Below are 12,863 nucleotides of genomic sequence, written 5' to 3' on the forward strand. Positions count from 1 at the left end.
GCCTCTCCTCTGGGACTCCAAGTTTTCTGAAGTTTCCTTTTTCCTCGCTCTGCCTGCCTTGCGCCCTGTCTCTGTCTCAGGGTTTGTTTCTGAGCAGGGGCACACATGTGTAAGGGACCTGCAGCATTGCTGAAGTCTCTCCCCACCGCTGCTCCATTTTAATGGGATTGACAGAGTAAGTAATTGCTATGTCTGCTCCCCATTCAGGAGATTAGGCAGCAGCACAGTGCACACTGGTTCTATTTTGCTCAAAAAATGCACAAGCTGCAGACAGTCAATGCAGGCAGTCATTCCATGTAATATTTTGTAAATTCTACTTTGGAAATAGACCCAGTCTGACTCAAGATTGGGAAACAGACAGACTCTAACCTCACACCTTTACTGTATTGTCTGAGCTGAGATGTCACCTTTTGTTATAAAACCTTAAGTTTATCTCGTGAATGTGACTCAAAAGAAGTTCTGGGATTTACATATTAATGAACCGAAACTTGCAACCCATTCTAAACGATGAAAGACTTAACAACAATCCAGGATTGTTCAATTTATCATTTCAGTTGCATGACACTGTAATATTTTGCGATAAATTCTGTGTCTTATGATCTTATGCTCTACAAACTACCTGATAAAGCAGCAGCGTTCTCAAAGGTAGTACTTCCAAATAAACCTGTTGGACTATAATCTGATGTTATGTGATTTCTAATTTTGTTTTAGGAGAGGTTTAGTACATTAGTACATTCAACAAGTACATTACTTGTTGAAATATACAAAAATGAATAGTGACCTTATTGAAACATACAAGATTCTTGGGGAGCTGAAAATGTGTTGCTGGAAAAGCGCAGCAGGTCAGGCAGCATCCAGGGAACAGGAGAATCGACGTTTCGGGCATAAACCTGGATGCTGCCTGACCTGCGCTTTTCCAGCAACACATTTTCAGCTCTGATCTCCAGCATCTGCAGACCTCACTTTCTCCTCAAAGATTCTTGGGGAACCTGCCAGTTTAGACGCAGAAAGTTTGACTCTTTTTGTGTATCAGTCCATGACTAGAACGCATAATCTCAGAGTAGGGATTACGATAAAAGAATTTTTAAACAGTATGGGATAAAGGAGGAAAAATAGAGTTGAGGATTTTCAGATCAATCATGATCTCATTGAATGACGGAGCAGACTCGAGCCTGCTTCTGCATATAGGTCTTATACTTTTACCATTATGAAATAAAACCTAGTGTGAATATTTGATTCCTCTTTTTCTTTATTTTTTAACCTTTTTCATCAGGATGTTTCTAGAATTCTGCACAAGCAGCACTGGGTGTCAACTGACGCTGGTTTATTACCTGGCCCTTTGAGCTCGATTTAAGAACTATGCAATGGAACCAGTTAAACTGGATCAGTGTTTTCTTTGAACTTTGCCTGTCTTTCAAAATAGCACAATTTAATTCGGAATAAATAGATGAAGTGTCCATGTCTCCAACAAATCAAATCTTTGGCTTGTTCTACTTTATATATTTTCAAAGGAAGTCAAAGTTTTACGTACAACATTGTACATTATAACACTTAATATGCTAAATTAGAAAAGGCAGGTACATCCATCTTCCTACATATCAAAACATCTTAAGGTGCTTCATTGCTGGGAAGAATTCATTTTCTGAGGAAGATAACCTGCCTTTTCCAAAGTTGAGTACTGTTGTATTTATAGTGAAGACTGGAATACTGCATACTGGAAATAAGTGAGAATATCAAAGCTGAATGTGCTATTCAGAAATAATTGTTGCATCATTACCTGGCATGCCATATTAACAGATTAATAGACTTTGAAGCTTATGTCATCAGAAGAGTGTGTTTTGTTATCAACATGACTGTTTTCCAGTTTTGCCTGGAAGATGTGTTGGTATCTGTGACCACCTCTCACAGGCATGCTAACCTTCAGCCTCCTTCATGCCACGAGAGGACAAAAGCTTGACTCAAGAATGAGGAACTCCCCCAGTGTGATGGAAGATATGGACCTCTTTCATTGCACCAACTACTCCAAAGAGATGGAAGAAGTTGCAGTTGTGAAACTAATATTAATTAGACACCCTCTTTTTACATAGCATTTTCCATGTAATAGGGATGTCCTAAAGTACTCAAGTACACATTGGAATGTAGTCACTGTTGAAATGAGTTGGGAAATGGATATTTAGTGCTAAATGTCTAATTTAAGTCATTCTTTGATAGTTATTGTAACAACCTATTCAGATATGCTATGACACACTTCTGGAGCAGATGAGACTTGATACTACCACTGCACCATAAGAGCTCTACAAATCGTTTTTAGCAGGGCTGTTCAGTTAAGCTTCTGGTCAGTGAGATTCCACTGGATTATGGTAAGTGATTTATGAATGAATGCCATTTGACACTTAAGTGAGGTATTTGGAACTCTTCTTGTTGGAGATGTTTGTTGCCTTGCATTTATATGATGCAAATTTTGCCTGTCACGTGCGGATCACAAGTGAAATATTTATCCATGTCTTGTAGGAATTGTCAATAGAAATGAATATCATAACAATGACTTGCCAATAAACACACTTAACCCTATGATAAAAGAACAGGGATATCATTGTTGAACCACAATGAAGATGGTGAAGCTAAGGACACTGCCTTGAGGAAATTCAGCTTTAATATTCTAATACTCCAATAGATGTTTTTTCAACTATGGTTGTATCCATTGGAGAGTTTTCCTTTGAATTTGTTGACTTTAGGTTTTGAAAAACTCCTTGATATTATTTTGGTTGAATGCTCTCTTGATGTTAAGGGAAGCTGTTCCCAACTCTCTCTCACTGTTAGCTGATGTGTCTAGCTTTAAATAATGCTGCAATTCAATCTTGACCTTCGAGGTTCTGGCGGGAATTGTCAATGAGCAATATAATTGCTTCATTTTTACCAATAATGGGGAAGGGAAGAGATTGGGTTACAATTCCGTGTCAGACCTACCCTTTTCTTTTTGCACAAATTTCGGATGGATGTTAGTGTCCTAGATGCTCTGAGATACTTGGTCTGTCTTTTGGTTGGTGGGGTAGGGTGTTGGAGGTATCCATTCATTTGGTTCACAGGATTTGAGATCTGATTGTTGTCAGAATCTATAGTATTTGTGTCAGCGGGAAGCATTGCAGAAATATTGGAGCATATTTAGTTAATGGGATGCACGTAATTATGGCCTTTAGCATATTACTGCAGGTAGCACAAAGTAGGTATAATGTAATTTTACAACATACAGCAGCCTAATAACTCAGTTCCTGTTAAACAAGTTTATGGTTAACAAAATAACCTATTCACTTCCTTTTTCAGTCGGAGTTCAGCAGATTCAGATTTTATGGAGTTTATTCAACAGGGTTGGAAACACACACTTGGCAAGCAAAAAGATTGCCATGAATAAAATTATAAATGAGGATGTGAATGGTTCAACTTTGTAATTATATTACGTAATAGTTACTTGCTGTCATTCCCAGTCTTTTCACCTTTTGTATCCCCTGCTCTGAGGTTGAGTCTTGCTAAATTATTGATTTCTACAGGGATTTTGTTAGAATAACATCTGAATTTTCAGTGACTGACTATAAAGGCGACAGGGCAAGAATTTGAATTTTAAGACTTTTATTGCAACAAACATAAATCAATAATGACTAAACACATTGAAATAGACAATGTGCACATTAAACTGCAGTAAAGATTCCCTCATTTTAATTTTTAAAATTACTTAAAATTCCCCACATCGCTATTTTACTCTGTCTCTGATAAATGGATACTTAATTCCCCAAGAACCAGTTCAAAACTATTCTCAACTTCCGTTTTCATTTACCAGTAGGGTATCCTCTAATCCCCAAACTGACTTTGATGATCAGAGTTACCCTGGAGATTTCTCTGGCTAGCCAATGTTAGGCGAATCCTCTGGTGTTGTTTAAATGTTGATCTTCATGAATTTGGTCTTTTCAATCTGAGCATGAGCTTCCATCTACAAATATGTGTTTTATCTTGTTCTTTCAGATTCTTCCATCCTGACCTGTCTGTCAGGTTCAGAGATACCTTGAGGATACCTCATAAGAAAATTACTTTCAATGGTCTGTTCCCCTCTCAAAACCCAAAGTCACGACAGGGTGAATCACATATGCCTTGTAATCAGGTAGAAATGTTGATTCTACACCCAAATCCAGTCTATATTGAAATTAAATTAGCATTTAAAATATAAGCCGAAGTCTGATATTCTTACCGCCATCCTGTGGGACTTGGAGACTAAAAGCCTTTCCCCCTCAGCACAACCATTCTCATCATTATTTACAAGTGTGAACGCCTACTTTCCAGTATGTTAGACTGGCCACCATTGTCTTCACTGCAACGAACTCACCCAGGCTTTATGTCAAGCAGGATTTGGAGACAGTCAATAAAAAACAAAAAAATTATCAGCCTTGTATTTTTAACAGTCTTCTCTGATGCTTAACACTTTTTCTCAGTGGGTCTTGTTATCCCCTAACAATAACCAAAGTATATAAGAAGAAATATTGAGCACTTCTGATAAAAGGACGGAAATAATCTTTGGTGATTTTAATCTATAGATAAATTAGAAAAGACAGATTGGCAGCAGTAGCCTGGGTGAAGATTTGATGGAATGCTTTTGAGATGGCTCTGAGAGCAGCACATTCTGCGACTGACCTGAGGACAAGTTATATTAGACTGGTATTATGTTAGATGACAGGATTAATTCATAACCTCAGAGTAAAATCACCTCTAGGTAATCATAACCACAATATGGTTGAATTAGTATTTTAATATTAAATAAGGGCAACACTAGTTAAAGTGAACTAGGCTTGAGAAGTGATCAGTAGAGACATTTCAGAAGATATTTCAGAATAAATATATTTTCACTGTAAAGAAAAATTCCAAGAAGGGGACCCAGGATCCGTGCTTGACTAAAACATTTAGGGGAAGCAGATCAGAACTTTTTCATTTATAGGATGGGGTCATCACTGGCTAGGCAGCATTTATTTGTATTTGATTTATTATTGTCACATGTACAGAGATGCAGTGAAAAGTATTGTATTATATGCTAACCAGACAAACATACCGTTAATCAGGGTAATAGAACAGAATGTAGTGTTACAGCCACAGAGGAGGTGCAGAGAATGATCAACTCTAAAAATGAGAGGTTCGTTTCATAAGTCTGATAACAGCAGGGAAGAAGCTGTTCTTAACTCTTTTGGTACATGTTTTCAAACTTTTGTATCTTCTGCCTGATGGAAGGGGTAGAAGAGTATATAACCGGGTGGGCACGATCTTTGATTATGTTGGTTGCTTTCCTGAGGCAGTGTGGGAAATGTAAATGGAGTTAATAGAAGAAAGACTGGTTTTGTGATGGACTTTGCTGCGTTCACAACTCTAATTTATTCTGGTCTTGGGTAGAGCAGTTGCCATACCAAACTGTGATGCATCTGTATAAGATGCTTTCTGTGGTATATCTATAAAAATTGGTTCGAATCATTGTGAACAGGGTGAATTTCCTTAGCCTTCTGAGGAAGTAGAGGCATTGATGTGCATTCTTAACTGCAGCATTGACATGGATAGACCACGTGAGATTGTTAGTGGATATTTACTCCAAGGACCTTGAAGCACTTGACCATCTCCACCTCAGCACCATTGAAACAGACAGGGGTATATCCTCCACTCCACTTCCTGAAGTCGATGACCAGCTTATTTTTTCATTTTGCCAACATTGAGGGAGAGATTTGCTGTCTTTACACCATACCACTAAGCTGTCTATCTCCTTCCTGTAATCTGTCTCGTTTGAGATCCGACACACTTGAGTGGTGTCATCAGCAAATTTTTAAATGGAATTAGAGCTGAACCTGGCCCCACAGTTGAGAGTATTAGGAGTAGAGTAAGGGGCTGAATATGCAGCCTTGCGGTGCACTAGTTTAGATTAGATTACTTAGTGTGGAAACAGGCCCTTCGACCCAACAAATCCACACTGACCCTCTGAAGAGCAACCCACCCAGACCCATTCCCCTACACCTAACACTACGGGCAATTTAGCCAATTCACCTAACCTGCACATTTTTGGACTGTGGGAGGAAACCGGAGCACCCAGAGAAAACCCACGCAGACAAGGGGAGAATGTGCAAACTCAACACAGACAGTTGCCTGAGGCGGGAATTGAACCTGAGTCTCTGGTGCTGTGAGGCAGCAGTGCTAACCACTGTGCCGCCCCTGTTGAGGATTATTTTGAAGGATGCCTAACCCTACTGATTGCAGTCTGTGGGTCAGGAAATTGAAGATCCAGTTGCAGAGCGAAGAGCAGAGTCCTAGGTGTCAGAGTTTGGAGATGAGTTTGATGGGAATTATGCTGTTGAAGATGGAGCTAATGTCAATTAATAGGAATCAGACATAGATGTCCTTGGTATCCAGATGTTCCAGGGATGAGTGTAGGGCCAGGGAGATGGTGTTTGCCATGGTCCTGTTGTCAGCGTAGGTGAATTTCAGTGGATCAAGGCAGTCTGAGAGGCTGGGGTTGATGTGGGCCATTGTTAACCTCTTGAAGCACATCATTATAATGGATGTCAGAGCCACGTGGTAGTCATTAAGGCACGCTGCTTAATTTTTCTTTGGCAGTGGGATGATCGTTGTCTTCTTGAAGCAGATGGAAACTTCACATAGTAGTAAGTAGAGGTTAAAGATGTCTGCAAATACTCCCACCAGCTGGTCCATGCAGGATCTGCGTGCTCAGCTGGGGACTCCATCTGGGTCAGTTACTTCTCCTGGGTTCACCCTCAAGAAGCTGATCTGATGTCTGTGGCAATGACTGTGGGTACAAGTGCACCCAATAGGGCAGGAGACTTCATTTCATTGACCTTCTATTCAAAGTGAGCATAGAATGCATTGAGCTGTTTGGGGAGGGATGTGTTGTTGTCAGTGATTCTACTCAACTTCGCTTTGAAGCCCATTCATTGCCCATCTCCAATAGTTAAGATCACTAATTGGTGTGGGTCTGGAGTCACATGTAGGCCAAGCCAAATAAAGATGCAGTTTGCCTCCCTAAAGGGCATTAGTGAATCAGATGGGTTTTTCCAACAATCGACAATGGTTTCACAGTCATCACAATTCCAGATTTTTATTGATTTTTAATCCACCATTTGCCATGGTAGGATTCGAGCCCAGGTCCCCAGAACGTTACCTAGGTGTCTAAATTCACAGTCCAGCGACAACTTCCTGAGGCCATCATCTCCCCTAAATGATTGACCAGAGTAGCAGAGAATGACTGAGAGATTAATCGGGTGAGAAAAATTAGCTATGAGAGGAAACTAACTACAGATGGAAAAATGGATAGCAAGGGTTTCTGCAGGTGTTTAAAAAGGAAAAGAGTAAGTGAAGTGAATGTTGGTCTTCCAATGAATGAGAATACAAATTTAATAGATAAAGAGGAAAAGGCCAATGAAATGAACAAATATTTTCTTCTGTCTTCATTTTAGAAGATAAAATGAACAATAAATTAGGAGACAGAATGTAAAGAAGAATTTGGTGAGGGAAGTGATTCCAAGGAAACTGATGGAACTATGGGTTGTTAATTCTCTGGGTCCAGACAGACATCAATTAATGTTAATTTTTCAAAATTCACTCATTCAGAAGAGTTTTCATCAGGCTGAAAAGTAATAAACATAACCTGTTTATTCAAGAAGGGAGGAAAGCAGAAAACTGGTAACTGTGTAGGAGTCGCAGAAATATAGTATGAACATATTGCATGTACTCAAAAAAAGAATTAAAGGAATGCTATCCTTTAGTATGAGAGGAATTGTACATTAAGTTGTGCTTCAATTATGTAGCGCATTGGTAACGCCACATATCAAGTAATATATGCGATTTTGGTTTCCTTATCTAAGGAAGGATGCAAATGCATTGGAGATGTTTCAGAGGAGGTTTATTAGATTCAACCTGGACTGGATTATGTCAAGCTCCTTGAGTGTTGTTGAAGCTGCACCCATCCAGGCAAGTGGGGAGTATTCCATCTCTGTCCTGACTTGTGCCTTGTAGATGGTGCCCAAGCTTTAGGGAGTCAGGAAATGAATATTCCTAGCTTCTGACCTGCTCTTGTAGACAGTGTTTATGTGGTGAGTCCAGTTAAATTCCTCTTCCACCCCCCCCCCTTCCCCCTGAAGATGTTGATAGTGGGAGGTTCAGTGATCGTAACACCATTGAATGTCAATGGGTGGTGGTTAGATTGTCTGTTATTGGACATGGTCATTGTCTGGCATTTGTATGACACAAATGTTTCCTGCCTCTTGTCAGCCCAGGCTGGATTTTGTCCAGATCTTGTTGCTTCAGTGATTAAGGAGTCTTGAATGGTGCTGAACATTGTGCAAAAATCAGCAAACATCCCCACTTCTGACCTTATTAAGGGAAGAAGGTCATTGATGAAGCAGCTGAAGATGGTTGGACCAAGGACACTATCCTGAGGAACACATGCAGAGATGCCCTGGAGCTGAGATGATGACCTCTGACAACCACAATCATCTTCCTATGTGGCAGGCTTGGCTCTGACCAGTGGAGAGATTGACCTCTGATATCCATTGATTCCAGTTTTGCTAGGATTTCTTCATGCCACATTATGTTGAATGTGGTCTTGATGTCACTGGCTGTCACTCTCACCTCACTAATGTGCAAATTGTGAAGCACAAGTGGATCAGGAGAGATGATGGCCTGGTGGTATGACCATTGGACTATTAATCCAGAAACTCAGCTAATGTTATGAGGCCCTGGGTTTGAATCCCCCTACAGCAGATGGAGGAAAAGAAAACTGGTATTAAGAATTTACTGATGTCTACAAAACCATTGCCAATTGTTGTGGAAAAACCCATTTGGCTCAGTAATATTTGTCAGGGAAGGAAGTCTGCCATTCTAGATGAGACTCCAGACACACAGCAATGTGGTTAACTCTCAACTGACGACCGACTTGACACTGACATTTTCTACAAACCCACCGATTCCCACAGCTACCTGGATTACACCTCTTCCCACCCTACCTCTTGCAAAAATGCCATCCCGTATTCCCAATTCCTCCGCCTCCGCCGTATCTGCTTCCAGGAGGAGCGGTTCCACCATAGAACACACCAGATGGCCTCCTTCTTTAAAGACCGCAATTTCCCTTCCCACGTGGTTAAAGATGCCCTCCAACGCATCTCATCCACATCCCGCACCTCCGCCCCCAGACCCAACCCCTCCAACCGCAACAAGGACAGAACGCCCCTGGTGCCCACCTTCCACCCTACCAACCTTCGCATAAACCAAATCATCCGCCGACATTCCCGCCACCTCCAAACAGACCCCACCACCAGGGATATATTTCCCTCCCACCCCTCTCCGCCTTCCGCAAAGACCGTCCCCTCCGTGACTACCTGGTCAGGTCCACGACCCACCCTCCCATCCTGGCACATTCCCCTGCCACCGCAGGAACTGTAAAACCTGCGCCCACACCTCCTCCCTCACCTCCATCCAAGGCCCCAAAGGAGCTTTCCACATCCATCAAAGTTTTACCTGCACATCCACTAATATCATCTATTGTATCCGTTGCTCCCGATGCGGCCTCCTCTACATTGGGGAGACTGGGCGCCTCCTAGCAGAGCGCTTTAGGGAACATCTCAGAGACACCCGCATAAATCAACCAAATCGCCCAGTGGCTCAACATTTCAACTCCCCCTCCCACTCTGCCGAGGATATGGAGGTGCTGGGCCTCCTCCACCGCCGCTCCCTCACCACCAGACGCCTGGAGGAAGAACGCCTCATCTTCCACCTCGGAACACTTCAACCCCAGGGCATCAACTCTCTCCCCACCCCTACCCTCCTCTAGCTTATCTCTCCATGCTTCAGGCTCTCTGCCTTTATTCCTGATGAAGGGCTTTTGCCCGAAACGTCGATTTTGCCTGTCCTCGGATGCTGCCTGAATTGCTGTGCTCTTCCAGCACCACTAATCCAGAATCTGGTTTCCAGCATCTGCAGTCATTGTTTTTACCCCGTTTTTGCCCCCTGAAAAGGCCCAGCAAGCCACTCAGTTCAAAGGCAGCTAGGGACGGGTAATAAGTGCTGGTTAGCCAGTGAGCCCATGTCCCACATGTAAATTAATTTTTTTAAAAAGCCATGATTTATTGAAAGGTGAAGCAGGCTTGAAGGGGCCGAATGGTCTACTTCTGGTCCTATTTCATTGGTATGCACTTAAACCTAGGTCCACAACCAGTGAGGACTATGGGAGTAACAGTGTCAAGGGCATTCTTAAAAACATTTCTTTCAGATTAGATTGCTCAAGTGGGCAGAGCATCCAGATCTTGCAGGACTGCTGCAGATAAGTAGGAGGTATTTCTTCTTGGTATCCTAGCCAGTGTATCAACCTAAAATAGTGCCCAGACAATTCATTTTAGAGGCACTGTTACGCTGCAGTTTGTAGATCCTTATGTACAAATTGATAGCTGTTTTTCATACATTAAAGCACTGACTACACTTTAAAAATGCACGGTTTTCGTGTTGAGTGCTTTTGTAGTCTTAAGGTTATAAAAAGGGCTATAAGTACAAATTCCTTCAGATATAGCTTGGGTTACCACCCAGTTAGACTTTTATTTGCCAATCTGTGCTCCTTTGTCTTTAATGTTTTAACTACAGTGGCCCTTTTTTCAATATCCTGGGCTGAAGGCTTTGATACACTGTATGTCAAGGAAAGAATTACATTTTTTGAGAAATTCTGAACACTAACCTTGAACAGTCTCCATTCGTGACATATCATTAGCACAAAAGTTCCTATTTAATCTTTGAGGCGTTGGTGTTGTTAGTCCCAAGAATACCAGGAACATATTTGGGGAGCTATACAGACATTAGTCACTCACCTTCTGGGGCTGTCTAGCTCAAAGGAGTATGCTACAGTCAGATCTGGGGGTCCATCCACTAAATGTCCAGGTGGGGTATTTTGGCGGTATAATTAGCTGGCACTGCTTTGGGAGGGAGACTGGGGAACTTTATTCTGGCTTCAGTCTCCACAATTGAGAGGGGGTTACATTAGTAAAGCAGGAGAACTAATTATATAAAAAGTAGGGTGGGGTTGAGAAAATAAAGCATTGAAGGGAAAGTAGTATTGTTGGAGAGGGATGTCAATCAACTGTAAGCAGCACAATGGTCTCAATGGATGGGAGACTAGACTCCTCAATCTAGCATGTCTACTTGAGGTGCCTGGGCCTAGGGCTCAGTAAAGTGGACAGATTAAGTTGTAGATAGATAGGTTGCGTAGTGACTTAGGGAAGTTCAAATCTAATGGGATTGATGGGGAGGCCTACCAAGAAGGTAATGTGTATATTTGGATTTTCCTAGTAGTAAGAAACTGATCCTGAGAAGCAACAGCTGTTGTCTTCCATTGTGGAAAAGATAATTATTTCCTTCTGCGAGGTATGTGCTTTTAGTTTCAAGTGAAGGGAAGCCCTTCAAAGGTCAACAGCAATACACTGTCACCCGTACAGTAGTTGAAAGACACTTACAAGGATGATATGTCATGTCAACCTTTGGCATTAACCTACTGTGTGCAGTTAAAATCCTTGCCCCAGGCTCTCTTGACTATATCATAAAACATTATAAATCAATCTCACTAATCCCTCTCTCTTCCCCAGAGAGAAGTGGAAGCAGGGTTGTAGTAGATAGATTCTTGACTAACAAAGGAGTTGGTGTTGATTGGAGTTAGGCAGAAATGTGGAGGGTGCCCACAACAAGATCAGCTATGATCTTATTAAATTTCAGTTTTGGCTTAAAGGGCCAAGTGGCTTACTCTTGCTTCTAATTAATACGTTCTGAGGAAGGGTCATTCAAACTGAAATGTTAACTCTGATTTCTCTCCACAGATGCTACCAGATCTCCTTAGCGCTTTCCAGCAATTCCTGTTTTTGTTTCTGATTACCAGCATCCGCTGCCCTTTCGGTTTTCATTTAGTTCTTTGGGGAGGTGGGTTGAAATCCCATGAAGGCTTGGTAGAATTTAAGTTTAATAAGCTAAATTAGCAATGGTGTCCATGACAACTGTCATCATTTGTAGCAAAACAAACACTCAGTTCACTTGTGTACTCTAGAGAAAGAAATCTTCTCCTACCTGATGTGGCCTACTTGTGACTCCAGACTCTCTACAATGTGGATGATTCTTAATTGCCTTGTGAAATGGCCTAGGATGCCACTCGGTTCAAGAAAAATTAGAGATGGGCAACAAAAACTGATCTTGTCAGCAATGCTAATGTTCTGCTAAAGAATAAAAAGAACTGCAATCAACTTTGTACTAAAAGTTGTTTTTTATGACAGACAGAACAGGAAACCTGTCCTTTAGAAAGCAATGACTACTTTGAAAGACTGTTCTGAAAGTAGACAGTACTGCATATGATATTTGTTGCCTTGCAACAGGAATGATGTTATTAAACTGGAAAGGGTGCAAAAAAGATGTTACCGAGCCTAGAGGGTTTGAGTTCTAAGGAGGGGCTGGATATGCTGGGGCTTTTTCCCTGTAGCATTGGAGGCTGAGGGGTGACTTTATAGAGGTATATAAAATCATGACACACATAGATAAGATGAATAGCCAAGGTCATTTCTCCAAGGTAGGGAAGTTCAAAAGTTGAGGGTATAGGTTTAAAGTGAAGGGGAGAGATTTTAAAGGGACCTAAGATGACCTGTTTTTCACACAGAGGGTGGTGCATATGTGGATCGAGCTGTTGGAGCAAATGTTAGGAGCAGGTACAATTACAACATTGAAAAGACATTTGGATAGGTACATGGATAAGAAAGGTAGAGAGTGATATGGGCCAAAAGCAGGCAAATAGGACTAGTTCAGTTTAGGAAACT

Source organism: Chiloscyllium plagiosum, chromosome 19 (assembly GCF_004010195.1).
Source record: "Chiloscyllium plagiosum isolate BGI_BamShark_2017 chromosome 19, ASM401019v2, whole genome shotgun sequence".
Lineage (NCBI taxonomy): Eukaryota > Metazoa > Chordata > Chondrichthyes > Orectolobiformes > Hemiscylliidae > Chiloscyllium > Chiloscyllium plagiosum.